This window comes from Hordeum vulgare, chromosome 3H (genome assembly GCF_904849725.1).
Source record: "Hordeum vulgare subsp. vulgare chromosome 3H, MorexV3_pseudomolecules_assembly, whole genome shotgun sequence".
Classification (NCBI taxonomy): domain Eukaryota; kingdom Viridiplantae; phylum Streptophyta; class Magnoliopsida; order Poales; family Poaceae; genus Hordeum; species Hordeum vulgare.
Genome location: NC_058520.1, coordinates 565,865,292 through 565,885,399, shown reverse-complemented (window position 1 = coordinate 565,885,399; position 20,108 = coordinate 565,865,292). Strand labels below are relative to the sequence as shown.

The 20,108-nt window shown below is 44.9% G+C and overlaps 1 pseudogene; it reads left to right on the top strand.

Annotated features, from left to right (window-relative positions):
* The window catches only part of LOC123442047, a 29,515-nt pseudogene extending 26,292 nt beyond the window's left edge, over positions 1-3,223 (top strand).
* Positions 3,224-20,108: the final 16,885 nt, after the last annotated feature.

Here is a 20,108-nt window from a genome sequence, read left to right as displayed (position 1 = left end):
TACGTCAGACATAACCCCACCGTGTCCTCGATCGGAGAAGGAACTCACGAAAGAGACAGTCACGGTTACGCACATAGTTGGCATATTTTAATTGAGTTAACTTCAAGTTATCTACAACCAGTGTTAAACAAAACTTCCACGTTGCCACATAACCGCGGGCACGGCTTTTCGAAAATATTTAACCCTGCAGGGGTGCTCCAACTAGTCCATCACAAATTACCACAAGCCGCATAGAAATCCTCAATCACGAAGCTCGCGATCTCGTCGAATTCCCTAGTGGAAAACCTCAACTCTGAGATTACCAAAAGCATCACCGGAATCCCGATGCACAAGATATTTCGTCAAAGGTAAAACTAATCTAGCAAGGCCGCCCGACGTGTCGACGATCCCGCTAGGAGTCGCGTACCTCGTTCTCAGGACACGACGGATGAGCTAGACGTCGGGATCGCTAAACCTCCGGGTGACCAGAGGGGCGTCGGACATCGCTCTGGTGGGAGAAACACTCATGAGGAGCACTGGCCCGGGGGTTGATTAAATTTCCTGGGGTTAATTACTCCCTATGCAGTTCATAAGTTATTAGGCAAATGTAGTACCAAAGTTTGGTCTTGCCAGACCAGCTTTAATCTAAAACGAATTATCAAGGGGGTCCCCATAACAACCCCGATCGTGTTAGGAGCGCTCATTTATGGAACATAACACCGGTAGCCGAAAACTAAGGGGGCAAAGATGGAACAAAACACCAGGCTAGAAAAGGCCAAGCCTTCCACCTTTTACCAAGTATATAGGTGCATTAAATTAAATAGCATTTAAAATATGGTGATAAGACAAGGAACCCATGTTATCACATGGAAGCAACTACTCCTGCAACTAGCAACGCTACAACATGGTTAAGCAAGCAGTAACATAGCCAAACAGTGGTTTGCTAGGTCGAACAGGTTGAAGGTAATCATGGCATTGTTGAGAGGCTGATATTTAACATGTGGTAGGCAACGAGACATAAACGATGGACACGATAAAACTAGCATGGCAATGATAGTAATGGTATCTGGGGAAATGGTCATCTTGCCTGAGATCCCGCTTGGAAGAAGAATGGCTCCGTGAAGCAGACGAACCGACATAGTCGAACGGGTCCTCACATTCTGACACGCTTGCGGAACTCTATCGAGACGGAGCAAACCGAAAACAAACATCAACACATGATATACACCACAAGATGCAATACACAGATGATGCATGAACGGTCTAATGCAAGGCATGACAATCACAACAATCAAACACTACACATTAAGTGAAGCTCGATATGCAACGGGTTGCATATCGACGAAACTCAACATTTAATTGTTTAGTTCACTCCCGTTAATTTACACGAAAATATTTAAAATGTTGTTAACATGGCAAGGGGTGAAGCACAAATTAAACTACCTATCTAGGCATTTTAAATGAGACCGAAAACGACATATAACATCTATACTACTATTAAACAATCCAACAAGAATTACACTACACACACCCCATCAAACGCCCCACAAAAAAATAACCAATCAGCACCCCACGGTTAATCCCACAGATCTTAATCTAATAGTCCTCGTTAATCCACCGTCTCCTGGGTGGACTTAGAAATTACAATTGGCTGAACATACTCCACCAACCAACTACAAGCCGTGCTGGGTGCCCGAGATCTGCCCCAATCCCCGGCCAGCCAGCCGCCATCGCCGCCACCGCCGCTCGCCCCAGCTCCCCCCGCTCGCCGCGCCGCGCGTCCCCCGCTCGCCGCGCCGTGCCGCTGGCCTGATCGCGACGCTCGGCCCCGCTACCCCCGCTCGCCGCGCTTCCCCCGCTCGCCACGCCGCGCCGCTCGGCCCCGCTCGCCACGCCGCGCCTCCTCCCCCGCTCACCATGCCGCGCCGCGCCTCCTCCTCCCGCTCGCCGCGCCGCGCCACTGGCCTGCTCGCCCCGCTCGCCGCGCCGGGCCTCCCCCGCTCGCCACGCCGTGCCTCCTACCCCGCTCGCCATGCCGTGCCGTGCCTCCTACCCCGCTCGCCGCGCCGCGCAACGTCTTCCTCAACGGGAACCGACTCTCGGGGAACTTCCCGGCACCGCTCCTCGCGCAGCCCGACCTCCTCCACCTCTCGCTCGGCGGGAACGGCCTTTCGGGCGCCATCCCGCCGGCCCTCGCCAACCTCACCCGCCTCAGGACCCTGCTCCTCGAGGAGAACCGCTTCGTCGGGGAGACTCCCGACCTCCCGCTGCCGCAGCTGCGCGAGTTCAACGTCTCCTTCAACCGCCTCAATGGATCCATCCCCGCCTCGCTCCGCTCCAGGCCACGAGCGGCGTTCCTCGGGATGTCGGCCCTCTGCGGCGGGCCCCTCGGCCCTTGCCCTGGCGAGGCCCCTCCTCCTTCTCCGGCTCCCATGGGGACGACGCCCTCGTCGACAACACCGGCGACGAACGTCCCCAATGGCGGAAACGACGAACAAACTGACAAGAAGGGGAACAAGCTCTCCGGCGGCGCCATTGCCGGGATCGCCATAGCCTCCGTCGTGGGTGCCGCGCTTCTCCTGTTCCTCCTCATCTGCCTCTGTCGCAGGTCGGGCGGACCAAAACGCGGGCTCTGGAGATGCCGACTCCGTCTCCGTCCTCCGCCGTCATCCCCGGCGGCCGAAAACCTCCCGAGTTGCCCAGTGTCTCGGTCGTGGCTCATATGGCCACTGTCGGCCACCCCGCGGGTCAATCGACTTCAGGGAAGAAGCTGGTCTTCTTCAGGACAGCGGCTGCCGTCCAACCCTTCGACCTCGAGGACCTGCTGCGCGTGTCGGCCGAGGTCCTTGGCAAAGGTGCCATCAGGATGACCTACAAGGTTGTGCTTGAATCCAGCGCTACCGTGGCGGTGAAGGGGCTCAAGGATGTCACCATGTATGAACCAGAGTTCCGTGACCGCATCGCTGACATTGGCGAGCTCCAGCACGAGTTCATCGTGCCTCTCCGTGCTTACTATTACAGCAAAGATGAGAAGCTGCTTGTGTACGACTTCATGCCCATGGGGAGCCTTTCTGCAGTCTTGCATGGTGAGAATTTTCACATCTCAGTTCCTTTGCAGTTTTTCTGTACTCATACTCTGATCATTGTATTACTGTTCTGCATATGTTGTGCTCGTGCTGGTGTTTATCTTATTTTTGCATTTTTCATGGGTGGCGATGGACTTGGATTTCTCGTAAATGTTTGAGAATTGGATTGCAGTTGTTTATGGACGATTGTCTTGTACTAAATTCGTTCATATATATATATATATATATATATATATATATATATATATAATGTTTCGGCAATTTAAATTGAGCCCGTTACTGTGGACTCGCCGGAAGCCGGGAGCTTCGACTGTGAGGAACGGGGAGCACGGGTGCTTTGTTGGCGGGGGCATGTTTTGGGGACGGGGAGACCTCCAGCCGTGGGGAATGGAGAGAGTTTTGGATCCAAACTGAATTTCAACTCTCTCGGTACTTTTTTCTGCAGATAACACAGAAGAACATTGGTAATGTTGAGCCGACAAAGAGAAGTAGCAGACTAATTTCTATGTCGGCTAGATGGTGATTTGCTCCCCGTATGTTGTTTCTTGTCATGTTTGGCTTTCCCTGTATTCTCTAGATGAGATTATTCTCTGATGTTGGAGTATGAGAGTAGCATGGTGAGTGGTTGTGCCCTTTTGAGCAATCTCTAATGCTACTAATGTTTATATATATAGCACTAACAGTGTAGTATCAGGTATGGCAAAGTAAATTTGCTTCAACAATCTATTCGAGTGGAGCATTTTTCTTTTTATGGGCTTTCTCTTGCAATCTGCACTGAATATTGTACGCCGATGCCATGTTTTCTGTTTTTTCTTTGAGTGAATTGGTCTTTTCAAGGAAACAATATTCAATTAGCATGTTCCCAGTTCTGCATAAAGAAGCACCCTAATTTCTTAAGCCTTTTTGGTGTCAAACGTGTTGAATGTTTTTGTTCGGTGTCTTTTGAAATGATGAGTGATGCATATCTATTCAATGTTTTACATAGTATTGCAAGTGAAGAGATGATTTGTACTGAACCATCTAATCGGTTATTGTGTTCCTTTGAAGTCATGAATTTGTAACAAGTGACACCCTCATTGGCATTTTGTTTTAGATATCCAAGATGATTAAAACATCATGGGGACGAGGAGGTCGATCAGTCTGTGGTGTATTGTGCCCGTTTCTCTGCTCCACGGCCTAGGCTACTCCACTATCGCCGGATACGAGTGTGGCTGCGACAGAGGAAGCTCATACAGGGGGATCTGATGCATAACATGGTATGTACATGCAACTGAAATGTTACATAGCGAAACACACTTTGACCTTCTAATATTAATATTTATTACTGGCATAAATGTTATGTTTGTTGTTTCACATGCACGCATGCACGGTTGTTCCACGTTTAATTTTGTAGCGGAAAAAATTGAGGACCAAAGGTTTTGGTATGTATGATTGTTGACATGCCATCGGAAGTGCCTGATTGTCTGATAGGCTTGAATTCTTAGTTTTTTATTTCTTATTGTTCTTGTTTATTTATTTTGGGGTAAAGACATGATTTTATCCTAACCCAAAATTGTTGAGTTAAAGCCGGAGAGGCTCTATGAGATGTTTCGGGACATGGAAGGAATTGATTCTTCTAACATATGTCATTGCAAAGAAACATGCCCAAACTTGTAAGCCCATATTTGTATTACTTTCCAGTAATTAATCAATAGCCAACAAAATATATATTTATAAATGATCTATTATCTTGTAATGAAATACACTGATCTATTATCTTGCCGTGAATTAAAATGATATATTTGTTGCTGACTCATGTTATATCCTCACAAATAAAGTGCTAGAAGGAACTTTCTCTATCAGTTCAGTTTGGATGAGCAAGACAATATACCGCAGAACGGGAACAAGGTGAGAAGTAGATGCAAATTTATGTACCATATGTGTTGATCTCCTTCTCACCTTTCCTTGTAGAGTTATGTTCATCATGAGTGATATGTGTTAATACTAGAGATTGATTTCTTTGCTTTCACAAAAAGGCCAGGTTGCAAATACCCTTATTTCTTTGGACCTTGCCACGGAAAGATGAACACTAAACGGCCACAAATGCCTCTAGATTATGAGTAATCATGGTTCTGCCTTCAGTGGTTGCGCATCTGCTTTGTCTCTGCTGGTTTCATGTGTACCTGATTTTGCTTGGTACAGCTACAAGGGGTGAGGATGTCATATTGTTGCATCTTGTTTTGCTAACTAGCAATGTTTTGTTTCTTAGATGGACAACCTTGTATCTCAATACCTTGATACAGGATGTATTTCTTTTGGTTGGAAACATTACACCTTAAATTTATTTAGTTTGGATACAATTACGACTCTCAGATCGAAATAACTGGTGAATTATATCAGTTATACAATTTAAGAGGTCATGTATGTGATATATGAGAAACAATTTTGTCCTTGATACATGAATATCTATATGCATTTTGCGCGAGATTTTTTAGACGTGCGTTGCACGTGCATGCTTACTAGTCTCCGAAATGACCCCACGCGTTAAATTCTAATTCTATCCAAATTTGTTCTAATCACATTTTAGGTTTGTCAAACGTCAAAACAAAGTGGTTCACGTGATTCTACTCGTCGTTCTGGTCCATTTACATATATGACACATCTCCAACGGAGCTACGGACAAATAGTTACGACCTAAACCGTTTCAACACGTCGACACGCAAACTGATGCAAACAACACACTACATAGTTCTGATTATGCATGAGAGTTGGAAATTATTACTCTACGCAAAATTCTAGTCAAAAACCATATATAACTCACTCCGATCCGATGCACGGTTTAGAAACTATGCTCGTTTGAAAAAACACAAAGCTTTCCTGAAATTAGCAAAGTCCGTGGAAATTGGAAAATCACACCACGTTAAAAAAACAATGGACGGAATTGCACCATGGTGCAGTGGCCCATGGCTGAAATCGGCCCAAGAACTATGTGTGCGTGCCAAAAATAAAAATAGCAGGAACGAGGTAAATTGGGGTGTCCAGGACTCGATACCAACTTGTCACGCCCAAGATGCGACCCTATCCTCAATTTGGCACGAAGGCCTCGTCAGGGATAGAAGCGCATCTCGTCGTGTCGCAAGGATGGATATCGTTACAAGTACATGTACTGAAAAGAAGAGATATCTAATAGAATTGGCTTACACTCGCCACAAGCTACATCAGAGTCACATCAGTACATTACATAATCATCAAGAGTAAGAGCAGGGTCCGACTACGGACGAAAACAAACGGCAAAAGAAGAACGACGTCCATCCTTGCTATCCTAGGCTGCCGACCTGGAACCCATCCTAGATCGATGAAGAAGAAGAAGAAGAAGCAACTCCAAATGAACAATCAACGCGCTCGCGTCGAGTAACCTTTACCTGTACCTGCAACTGGTGTTGTAGTTATCTATGAGCCATAGGGGATTCAACAATCTCATTTCCAAAGGTATCAAGACTAGCAAAGCTTAATGGGTGAGGTATGGTTAAGTGGTGAGGTTGCAGCAGCGGCTAAGCATATATGAGGGGGCTAAACTTATGAGTACAAGAAATAAGAGGGGGAAGATCTACGCATAACGGACGTGTCTACTGATGATCAAATGAATGATCCTGAACACCTACCTACGTTAGACATAATCCCACCGTGTCCTCGATTTGAGTAAGAACTCACGAAAGAGACAGTCACGGTTACGCACACAGTTGGCATATTTTAATTAAGTTAACTTCAAGTTATCTAGAACCAGTGTTAAACAAAGTTTCCACGTTGCCACATAACCGCGGGCACGACTTTCCAAAAAGATTTAACCCTGCAGGGGTGCTCCAACTAGTCCATCACAAATTACCACAAGCCGCATAGAAATCCTCAATCACGAAGCTCGCAATCTCGTCGGATTCCCTAGTGGAAAACCTCAACTCTGAGATTACCCAAAGAATCATCGGAATCCTGATGCACAAGATATCTCGTCAAAGGTAAAACTAATCCAGCAAGGTCGCCCGAAGTGTCGATCATCCCGATAGGAGTCGCGTACCTCGTTCTCAGGACACGACGGATTTGCTAGACGTCGGGATCGCTAAACCTCCGGGTGACCAGAGGGGCGCCGGACATTGCTCAGGTGGGACCAACACTCATGAGGAGCACTGGCCCGGGGGTTGATTAAATTATCCCCGGGGTCCGGAAAGTCCCTATGCAATTTTATTAGGTGATTAGGCAAATGTAGTACCAATGTTGAGCCTTGCCAGACCAGCTTTAATCTAAAACGAATTATCAAGGGGGTCCCCATAACAACCCCGATCGTGTTTGGAGCGCTCAATTATGGAACATAACACCGGGAGCCGGAAACTAAGGGGGCAAAGGTGGAATAAAACACTCGCTAGAAAGGCCGAGCCTTCCACCTTTTACCAAGTACATAGGTGCCTTAAATTAAATAGCATTTAACAGGGTGATATAACAAGGAACCCATGTTTTCACATGGAAGCAACTGCACCTGCAACTAGCAACGCTAACACAGGGTTAAGCAAGCAGTAACATAGCCAATCAGTGGTTTGCTAGGTTGAACAGGTAGAAGGTTTTCATGCCATTGTTGAGAGGCTGAGATTTAACATGTGGTAGGCAACGAGACAAAATCGATAGCATCGAAATAACTAGCATGGCAATGATAGTAATGGTATCTGGGAAATGGTCATCTTGCCTGAGATCCCGCTTGGAAGAAGAATGCCTCCGTGAAGCAGACGAACCGACGTAGTCGAACGGGTCCTCACAATCCGGCACACTGCGGAACTCTATCGAGATGAAGTAAACCAGAAACACAAATCAACACACGGAATTCACCACACGATGCACAATACAAATGATGCATGAGCAGCTGAATAAATGCAAGTCACGGCATGACAATTCACACAATCAAACACTACACATTAAGTGAAGATCAATATGCAACGAGTTGCATATTGACGATTAGATACTTGGCAATATTAAATGCGATTAAACATGGCAAGAGGTGAAGCGTAAATAAACTACTTATCTAGGCATTTCAAATGAGGTCGGAGATGACATATAGCACCTCCGAGACGACCTCACATGTTAATTTACAATTCTATCCAGATCTGACTAACACACTTAATTAGTTCTTAAACATCAAAACAAATAGGTTCACGTGATTCTACGCGTCATTTCAAGCAATCTACACATAGAGAACGTCTCCAACGGAGCTACGGATCAAAAGATACAAGCACCGCAAGATATGATGGCATGAATACAATATGTGTGCAACGACGGACACAAGCACTTCAAAACATACAACCAGCAAGAGAAAATGAAACTACACGAGATTCTAAGCAAGTTTCATGTAGGACACGTTCAAATCGGAGCTACGGATCAAAAGATACGGGCAAAACAAGAAATGACTACAATCTGCCAAAATCATGAGCCACATAGCATTTTCTACGCCCCACAACTAGGAGCTACACAACTCCGATAAACTCAAGCAAGGCATGACACGAAAGAGGGCAAGAAGCGCTACTACAAATAACTAACAACAACTAGCATGGCATCATGGGTCACTAGGGAAAGAAGATACAAAATGGCATCCCACACACTATTTCAGACTTAGTGAAAATTACACCTCATGAGAGTGCAGTTTTCGATCTGAAGCAATATTGACAGCAGCAAAACCATAAGCTACATGACTCCAAATGGCATGACAATTCACAGCATGCTAGAGAAACACAAGGGCTACAACTAACTCCATTGGACCAACCTCAAAAGAGCTACAGATCACAAGATAGAAGCAAGACAAGACAGCAACAAAATAATAACAGATTCCAGACTTAGAAATATTTCAGCTCCTCCAAATCAGCACTATTTATAGCAACTTGAGAGCAAGCAAACCACACCTAAACATGCATTTCTATTGCAACTAAAAATACCAGGGGCTAGACAAAACATCAAAGAACAAGTTCCTAGTTGACAACTCCGATAAACGAAGCACGGAATAAATCCTACGAAATAAACAAAAGGGCATCACGGCAAAATATCGCGCGAACTAACTTACTCTAAAGCTAAAACTAATTGCATAGAAAAATCCATGGATTTAACATATAAAATATCTGGGGTTGCACAAAAAAAATAATGCCACTCATAAATGCGAGATAAAAACCTATACACGGAAAATAAACTAGCGGCAAATCTCTATGCGCAAAAATACCGACGGCTACTCTAAAATACATGGAAAATAGGTTCCTAAAACATGGACATTTAATCTACGGCATACGATCAATCCGGACTTGCGCGAAAAATAACTACGACGTTTATCCTATCTAAACAGCACGCTAATCTATGCATTCGACACGCTAAACATCGTCATACAAATATGCAAGTTGTAAATTCGTGATCTACGCGAAAAGTTACACAAGATACATATGTTACACGTCGCGATCCGACACACAAGTTGAAAACTATGGACGTTTTAATATCGTCATTTTTCTAGAATTTATTAATTCCGAAAAAAATTAACCTAATTATTCTAATGGGCCGAACAGGTGGGCCCAGCTTAGCTAAGACGTCACCTAGGTGAAAGATTAGAAGGCCGGGGATCTCACCTTGGGCCAAAGGCCCGGAGGTGGGCCTAGGGGCAGGCCGATGCTGCTCGTGCTGGGCTGCAGCTGGAGCAGGCCCAGCCGGGCGCTGGCGAGCAAGGCCCACGCGGCTGGCTGCTGCGCTCGGGCGGTCGTCGTCCTCCTCGTGCACAGGCTGCATGCAGCCATGGAGGCGGCGGACGACCAATGCGCGGGGAGGGCCGGGAGGCGACGGATCCGGGCAGATCCGGGAACTCCGGTCCCATTCCCGCCGGTGGCAGCTCAAGCCGGTGGCTGTTGGAGGAGATCGGCGGCGCTTCCATGGCGGTTCCTGCGGGAAGAGGGAGAGAAGAAGGGTGAGAGGGAGGAAGAAGAGAGGAAAAGGGACGACGCGGCCAGTACCTGCAAGGGGCGGCACTCCGGTGGCTCGCCGGCGGCGGCCGGAGAGAGGAGGCACCTTGGCTCACTCGTCAAGAGGCGCGCGCGGGAGGAGCTCGGGTCAGATGGGCTTGGGGCGGGCCTGACCCGGGCTCGGGCGGGCCCGGCGTCTGGAGGAGGGGGACAGGGAGGAGAGAGAGAGGATTAGGGTTAGGGGAGGCACAAATTTCGAGGGAGAGAGAGAGGGGGTTGTCTAAAAAATATGGTGGAGGGGTATTTATAGAGAAAAGAGGGGCTCGGTTAACCGGAATCGCGTTCCGGATCCAACCGTGCGGTCGGATTCGGACGATTCCGAATGCGGGAATTGTTACGAGGCCGTGTAGAGTGGATATCCGGGGACGAGAGGGAGAACGGGCGGCGCGGCAACAAATTTTAAAACACCGACAAACGTCCGACGGTAGACCGAATACGGTGCCGCTACGGTCGACCGTTCGGTTACCAGACGAACTCCGATCGCGACGAAATTCGACAGGCGGCCTAGCTATATATAAATAACACCGCACGTCAAATCTCAACCCGATCAGAGAAAATTTTCAACACACTTTTAAAACAGGGTTTGACGATGCCGCGTGCGTGTGCATGTGGGAAAGGGCTGAGAATGAACAACACGAGAACCGGCAACTAACAACGGATGCAAGTTTCAAAATTGGCGGCAACGGAGATGCCGATGCAATGCCGATGATGCGCATGATGCGATGATGATGCAACAAATAAAAAGAACCACACAACAAAAACGGAATAGAAGGGGTATCTTCAGGAACGTCGGCATCGGGGTGTCACATGAGGTCACCGCACGGTATGAACCCAAAACCAAGCACTTCTCCCATTGCAAGAATCATAGATCTAGTTGGCCAAACAAAACCCACAACTCGAAGTGAATTACAAGGATATGAAATCATTCATAAGAGAGATCAGAAGAAACTCAAATAAGATTCATAGATAATTGATCATAAATCCACAATTCATCGGATCTCGACAAACATACCGCAAAAGAAGATTACATCGGATAGATCTCCATGAAGATCATGGAGAACTTTGTATTAAAGATCCAAGAGAGAGAAGAAGCCATCTAGTTACTAGCTATGGACCCGTAGGTCTATGGTGAACTACTAACGCATCATCGGCAGGGCACCAGAACGTGCTCCAGATGGGATCTTGCGGAGAGAGAAGCTTGCGGCTGCTGAAAAGTACTTTCGATCATCTCCTGATTTTTGGTGAAATGTTTGGGGATATATAGGCGCAAAACCTAGGGCAAAGCGGCCTGAGGGAGCCCACAAGCCAGGGGCCGCGGGCCCCCTGGTCGCGCCATGAGGGCTTGTGGGGTCCCTGGTGGCCCCCTGTCCTGATTCTCCGATCTTTTAATGTTCTGGAAAAAATCTTTTTAGCAGTTTCATTCCGTTTGAACTCCGTTCAAAATCCTGCTTTGAAAGGGGTCAAAAATATGGAAAAACAGGAACTGGCACTTGGCACTGAGTTAATAAGTTAGTCCCCAAAAACATATAAAAGGCATGCAAAACATCCAAAGTTTGACAAGATAATAGCATGAAACCATCAAAATTGTAGATACGTTGGAGACGTATCCATTATCCCCAAGCTTAACTCCTCCTCGTCCTCGAGTAGGGAAGTGATAAAGAATGATTTTTTGATGTGGAATGCTACCTAGCATAGTTGTCATTTGCAACTTCTTTCGTGTGACATGAATGTTCAGATCCGTAAGATTGGAAACAACAGTTTGCTATTGACATGAAAACAATAATACTTCAAGCAAACTAGCAAAGTAATCATGAACTTTCAAAATAACAAAGCCAAGGAAAGTTATCCCTAAAAAATCATATATTCTGGCTATGCTCCATCATCCTCACACAACTAATGTAAATCATGCACAACCCCGGTATTGGCTAAGTAATTGTTTTCGCACTCTTACTTTCTCAAACTTTTATAACTATCACGCAATACATGAGCGTGAGCCATGGATATATCACTATAGGTGGAATAGAGTGTGGTGGTGGTTGTGAGTCAAAAAGGAGGAGATGGTCACATTGACTCGGCGTATCAAAGGGCTATGGAGATGCCCATTAATAGATATCAATGTGAATGAGTAGGGATTGCCATACAAGAGATGCACTAGAGCTATAAGTATGTGAAAGCTCAAAAGGAGAACTAGTGGGTGTGCATCCAACTTGCTTGCTCACGAAGACCTAGGGCATTTTTGAGGAAGCCCATCATTGGAATATACAAGCCAAGTTATATAATGAAGATTCCCACTAGCATATGGTAGTGACAAAGCAAGAAGCTCTCAATCATGAAGAACATGGTGCTATTATGAAGCACAAGTGTGGAAAAGGATAGTAGCATTTCCCTTCTCTCTTTTTCTCTCTTTTATTTATTTATTTTGGTACTTGGCCCTCTTTTTTCTCTTTTCTCGTTTTTTTTATTTGGGCTCTTTGGCCTCTTTTTTTTAATTCCTCACTTGGGAAAATGCTCTAATAATGATGATCATCACACTTTTATTTACTCACACCTCAAAGCTCAAAATTATGATGACTCTATAGGAAATGCCTCCGGCAGTGTACTGGGATGTGCAACGATCTAGCTTGGCGTATGATGTTGAAAACATCTCGCTACCTATCTTACGATCATGCAATGCCAATATGAGAGTGACGGCACAAGTCATGAGACGGAACGGTGGGAGTTGCATGGCAATATATCTTGGAATGGCTATGAAAATGCCATAGTAGGTAGGTATGGTGGCTGTTTTGAGGAAGGCATATGGTGGGTTTGTGTACCGGCGAGAATTGCACGACACTAGGGAGGCTAGCAATGGTGGAAGGTGAAAGTGCATCTATACCATGGACTCACATTAGTCATGAAGAACTCACATACTTGTTGTGAAAGTTTTTATTAGTAATCAAAACAAAGTGCTAAACTCATACTCCTAGGGGAAGGGTTGGTAGGTGTTAACCATCGCGCGACCGCGACCTCAACACAAAGGATGACAATCAATAGATCAATTATGCTCCGACTTCCTAACATAGCGGTTCACCATACGTGCATGCTACAAGAATCACTAACTTCAACACAAGTATTTCTAGATTCACAACACCCTACTAACCTAACTCTTAATATTACCAAATCCACGTCTCAAAACTAATTGAGAGGAATCAAGACTTCTCTTTCTACTCAATGCACATGAAGATGGAGGTTTTTGCATCCTATTTGGGTACCTAACACCTTTGGGACTACTTTCATAGCATAAGCCAACTACCAAGTCACGCACCGCCGTGCTCTAAAAGATATAAGTGAAGCACATAGAGCAAAAGTATCTAGCTCAAAAGATATAAGTGAAGCACTATGAGCATTTTAGAAAAATCACGATGAGTGCATATCTCTCTCTCAAAAGGTGTGCAGCAAGGATGATTGTGACCCAACAAAAATAAAAGACTCGTAAGATACAAGACGCTCCAAGCAAAACACATATCATGTGGTGAATAAAAATATAGCTCAAAGTAATGTTACCGATGGATTGAAGACGAAAGAGGGGATGCCTTCCCGGGGCGTCCCCAAGCTTAGGCTTTTTGGTGTCCTTGAATTTGGCTTGGGATGCCTTGGGCATCCCCAAGCTTGAGCTCTTTCCACTCCTTATCTCTTTGTCCATAAGAACATCATACATAACTTGAAAACTTCACAACACAAAACTTAAACAGAAACTCATGATAATATTAGCACAAGAAAACAAACTACCACTTCTTTTGGTACTGTAGCAAACTTGAATTCTATCTATATTGGTGTTGGGCTACTGTATTCTCACTTTTCCTTGGCTAGTACCCCCCGATACTAACCATAGTTTCATCAAAACAAGCAACCAACTCAAGAAAAACAGAATCTGTCAAAAACAGACCAGTCTGTAGCAATCTGTATACTTCGTATACTTCTGGTACCTCAAAAAATCTGAAACATTACGACTGACTACGGAAAAGGCATATCAACCAGCAGCAAAAAGAATCAACTCAAAATCTCTTTCTGAATAAAAATGAAAAATCATCTCGTGATCGAAAAGTTTCTGTCTTTTTCCAGCAGGATTAAACAACCATTACCAAGATTAGTCATAAAGGTTTTGCTTAGCTCAAACACGAAAAGAAACACAAAAAACACAATCACAACAGAATTATGATGGCGCAGACGCAATAAAACAGAAAGAAAAAGATAAATTCATTGGGTTGCCTTCCAACAATCGCTATTGTTTAACGCCCTTAGCTAGGCATAAAAGCGATAGAATCACGTATCGTCGTCTTTGGTGCTCAAACCACAAGTGGCCCTCATCATGGATTCATAAGGCAATCTTATTTTCTTTCTAGGAAAGTTTTCCATGCCCTTCCTTAAAGGAAATTGAAATCTAATATTCCCTTCCTTCATATCGATTATAGCACCGATAGTCCTTAGGAAAGGTCTATCAAGAATAATAGGGCATGTAGGATTGCAATCAATGTCAAGCACAATGAAATCCACGGGTACATAGTTCCTATTTGCAATAATAAGAACATCGCTGATTCTTCCCATGGGTTTCTTGACAGTAGAATCAGCAAGATGCAAATTAAGAGAACACTCTTCAATCTCATTAAAATCCAGAACATCAAATAAAGACTTTGGAATCGCGGAAACACTAGCACCCAAATCACACAAAGCATTGCATTCATAGTTTTTGACTTTGATTTTGATGGTAGGTTCCCACTCATCATGAAGCTTTCTAGGGATAGAGACTTCCAATTCAAGTTTCTCTTCAAGATATTTTATCATAGCTTTGACGATATGATCGGTAAAGGCCTTGTTTTGGTTATAAGCGTGTGGAGAGTTTAACATGGATTGCATCAAGGAAATGCATTCAATCAAGGATAAACTATCATAATGGAATTCCTTGAAACCCATAGTAGTAATTTCAATACTACTCAAAGTTTTAAAATCTTCTACTCCACTTTCAATGCTTTTAGCATCAAGATAGATGGACTCCGAATCATTGGGGCACTTTTCAACCAAAGTTGATTCATATCCAGCCCCATAATCATTAGGTTTGACACAAGAAAACAAAGATTCAATGGGAGTCACACCAAGCACTTTAAGATCTTCGTGATTCTTATCACGAGAACACGCCTTTTAAGCCATTCATGTCTAGCACGAATTTGGGTGGCTCTTTCTTGGCTCACAATCATGGAAACATGCATAGCTTTCAAAGTTTCATCCATATTGATCTTGGGAGGAGCACATCTAACTTTCAAAGCATCGACATCTGTCGTGGGTATAAGCCTGACAGTAGATGTGTAGGGTACGAATGAGATGGGCAGAGTCCTAGCTACGGCGAGGTTGTATGAGTTCGGGCCCCTCTGCGGTGGAGGTAACAGCCCTACGTCTCAGCGCTCTCGGAGCTTGTTGTCGAGTGGAATATGGAATACAACTATTTGCTAACCCCTCTACCAGTGGGGGAGGGCGGCTTATATAGAGTCCGCTGCCCTCCGCAACGGTTCCGGTACAGGGGTGGAGTAACGGGGGTTGAATGCGTACGTTACAGGTAACGTATGCCCTAAATGCTAATAAATGCACCCGGAAACGTATGATAGTTTCTCTCCAGAGAGGTTACGATGTACCGAGTGTATCCAGTCGGTTAGCCTGGTATCCTCTGAATGCTAGTCTCCGACTGGATGATTCAGGACCTGTTACCGACTAGATGATGGGGACTCCTTAATTCAGTCGGGGCAGACTTAGGGTCTTGTCCTTTGTGTGGGGTAGTCCTTGGGTAGGACCTGTAGGGCAGGCCTATGACCCTACCCTAGGAATATGACCCCATCAACATCACTAGACATTCTATCAATGCTCTTAGCCAAATCATCAATTTTGAGTAGTTTTACCTGTATGGACGCATTGAAAATCTTTTGAGAGTTGATGAACTCTTTGATATTACTGTCTAGATCAGAGGGTAATCTATTGTAATTTCCATGAGTATTGTTGTAGGAGTTGCCAAAATTATTAGAGGAGTTACTAGGAAAGGGCCTAGGAACATAGTTTCCTCTAAAAGCATTGTTGTTGCCAAAGTTATTCCTACCAACAAAATTAACGTCCAAGCTAGCGTTGCTACTCTCAATCAAAGAAGACAAGGGAATATCATTAGGATCTAAAGGAGCACTTCTACTAGCAACCAAATTCATTAACTCATCCATCTTAGCGCTTAACGAGTTAATTTCTTCTATAGCGTGTACCTTCTTACTAGTAGGTGACCTTTTAGTGTGCCACTGAGAGTAGTTCGTCATGATGTTGTCTAGTAGCTTTGTGGCTTCCCCTAACGTGATTTCCATGAACGTTCCACCTGAGGCGGAGTCCAAGATATTTCTAGAAGCGAAATTCAAGCCAGCGTAAAGATTTGAATAATCATCCAAAGACTCAAGCCATGAGCGGGACAATTTCTAATCATTAATTTCATTCTCTCCCAAGATTGTGCAACATGTTCATGATCAAGTTGCTTGAAATTCATGATATTATTACGGAGAGAGATGATCTTAGCCGGTGGAAAATACTTGTATATATAAGCATCTTTGCACTTATCCCAAGAATCGATACTATTTTTGGGCAAAGAAGAAAACCAAGTTTTTGCGCGATATCGCAACGAGAAAGGAAAAAAAGCTTCAATTTAATCACGTCATTATCCACATCTTTCTTGTTTTGCATATCACAAAGCTCAATGAAGGTATTGAGATGGGATGCGGCATCTTCACTAGGAATGCCGGAGAATTGCTCTTTCACAACAAGATTCAGCAAAGCGGCATTGATTTCGTATGACTCCGCACTAGTGGCGGGAGCAATCGGAGTACTAATAAAGTCATTATTATTAGTATTCGAGAAGTCACAAAGTTTGGTGTTTTCATTCATGGTGACTTCAGCAAGCAAGCAAGCACACAAGCGAACAAAGAGCAAGCGAGAAAAAGGGCGAACGAAAAGGCAAACGAAAAAGGCAAATTGGTGAAGTGGGGGAGAGGAAAACGAGAGGCAACTCGCAAACAAAGTAAATGCAAAATATGAGTTTGCAACACTTACTTGGATGAGTTCTTGACTTGATCCTCCCCGGCAACGGCGCCAGAAATTCTTCTGCTACGGCAACAAAAGTCCTTCCCCGACAACGGCGCCAGAAATTCTTCTTGCTACTTCTCAAACAACAGTGCCAGAAATTGACACGTTGACAGAGACTTGCTTGCGTTGGTTTTCCCTTGAAGAGGAAAGGGTGATGCAGCACATGAGCAGTAAGTCTTACCCTCAGTTTGAGAACCAAGGTATCAATCGAGTAGGAGAATCTTGTCAAGTCCAGAGTACCTGCGCAAACACAAACGAGCTTGCACCCAACGCTATAAAGGGGTTTCAATCCCTTCAAGATTGTTTGCAAAGTGAGATCTGAAGGCGGAAAATGCAACGAAGTAAAAAGTGTAAGGCTGAAAATATGGTGTGGAGTAGACCAGGGGGCCATAGTGTTCACTAGAGGTTTCTCTCAAAATAGCAAATATCACGGTGGGTGAACAAATTACTGTCGAGCAATTGATAGAACCGCGCAAAGTCATGACGATACCTAAGACAATGATCATACATATAGGCATCACGTCCGAGACAAGTAGACCGATACTTTCTGCATCTACTACTATTACTCCACACATCGACCGCTATCCAGCATGCATCTAGTGTATTGAGTTCATCACGAGCAGAGTTACCCTTGATGGCAACAACACGATGCGTGCCTCGCTACCCCTTCTTTCACTAGGTGAGGTCACCGCACGGTATGAACCCAACACCAAGCACTTCTCCCATTGCAAGAATCATAGATCTAGTTGGTCAAACAAAACTCAAAACTCGAAGAGAATTACAAGGATATGAAATCATGCATAAGAGAGATCAGAAGAAACTCAAATAAGATTCATAGATAATCTGATCATAAATCCACAATTCATTGGATCTCGACAAACACACCGCAAAAGAAGATTACATCGGATAGATCTCCATGAAGATCATGGAGAACTTTGTATTGAAGATCCAAGAGAGAGAAGAAGCCATCTAGTTACTAGCTATGGACCCGTAGGTCTATGGTGAACTACTCACGCAATATCGGAGAGGTCATGGTGTTGATGAAGAAGCCCTCCGTATTCGAATCCCCCCTCCGGCAGGGCACTAGAACGTGCCTCAGATGGGATCTTGCGGAGACAGAAGCTTGCGGCGGCGGAAAAGTACTTTCGTTGATCTCCTGATTTTTTGTGGAATTTTTGGGGATATATAGGCGCAAAACCTAGGGCAAAGGGGCCTTAGGGAGCCCACAAGCCAGGGGGCTGCGGGCCCCCTGGCCGCGCCATGAGGGCTTGTGGGGTCCCTGGTGGCCCCCTGCCCTGATTCTCCGGCACTTCGATCTTTTTCTGTTACGGAAAAAATCTTTTTGGCAGTTTCATTCCGTTTGGACTCCGTTCAAAATCCTCCTCTGAAAGGGGTAAAAAAATGGAAAAAACAGGAACTGGCACTTGGCACTGAGTTAATAAGTTAGTCCCAAAAAATATATAAAAGGCATGCAAAACATCCAAAGTTTGACAAGATAATAGCATGAAACCATCAAAAATTATAGATACGTTGGAGACGTATCAGAGGACCATCACAGCCCTCTTTTGCATCTTGATCAGCCCCCTATACTACTGTCACTTCACCCATACACATGGGCGTTATCTATCTTTGTGAAGCCCAATCATCATCTACCATGTGCGAAGACAACTTTGAGGGCACATATCCAACCTTAGAATCTGATTTTAGATCAACGAGTTCTGAGGAAAGCTAGTCTATTTGCTTGCCCAGCCGTCTTGCCGATCGATTTCATCAACCATCTCTTCACTATTCTGAATTATCACATACTCACCCTTCCAATTGTCAAACCATAACAATGATACCTCTTGCTCTGGACCCCAAAAAATGATTCCCCCAATTTTCTCCACAACATTCCTCACGGCCCTATCTTCCATGCTCTGTATTTCCTGTGGATCAATCTCTTCAAATTCAACCTCTCATTTTACAATTGTATCTCTATCTATGTCTCGCACGCTACCATCAACTTGCTTTGCTTTAGATGGTAATAATTCAACACTGAAGTCGAAGGTCCGAGCAACATTGCCCCTGTTTATCAATGGCGGGCACCTTGAGGCAGCAAAAGCCGACGAGGCACACATCGCAGGGTTGAAGAGGTTGGACAGGGTGATTACCTGATCGACGTTGTCTCTGGTGGCTCCATCTCGTTCATCCCAACGCCGCCCCGCCGCCGCTCCCCAGTCCCACCCACCTCCACGATCTGGATCCCATGGAAGACAGGGGCAAACAGAGGCTCACTTTGTCAGATCTAACCCAAGACGGAGGGGGATGGTGCCAAATACACACCAAATGTGCAGCCGCGGCTGTGAACTAAAGCTCCGCCGCTGACGATGATGAGAGCAGCAGGGAGAAGCGGGGAGAAGCACGCGTTCAGTCACGCAGGGAATCGATGCACTGCCAAGTGGGACCCACCACCAGATGCACTGATTAGTTTGACCCCCTGTTTTTACCTTTATAATAATTTTTCAAAATATTATAATAATTTTTTGAATTTACTGTTCTCCCGTGTGAGCTCGGGTGCAAAAACATGACGTCCCCCAAACGCCGACTTCTTTGACGAGCTGCTTTTTCAAGGGAGAAAATATGACGGACTCAAATTCTAAATGCTCCTGATTTGCATATAGCTATTGTGTTTTCCTTTCTAGAGGGTATTGCACGTAAAGAGGGCCCACCGTATTCAACTCGAAAATCAGTGGTACGTCATCTTCGCCGAATTACTGGCCGATTCGTATTCCGAGTCCGCGTGCGGCTCCTCTCCTTGTCCGACCTCAGCTCGATTCTTCCGTATATATAAAGGACCTCCGCACCGCTTAGAGCAACAAAATAGCACAACAAGCGATCGAATTGACCAAACAATTCGATATAT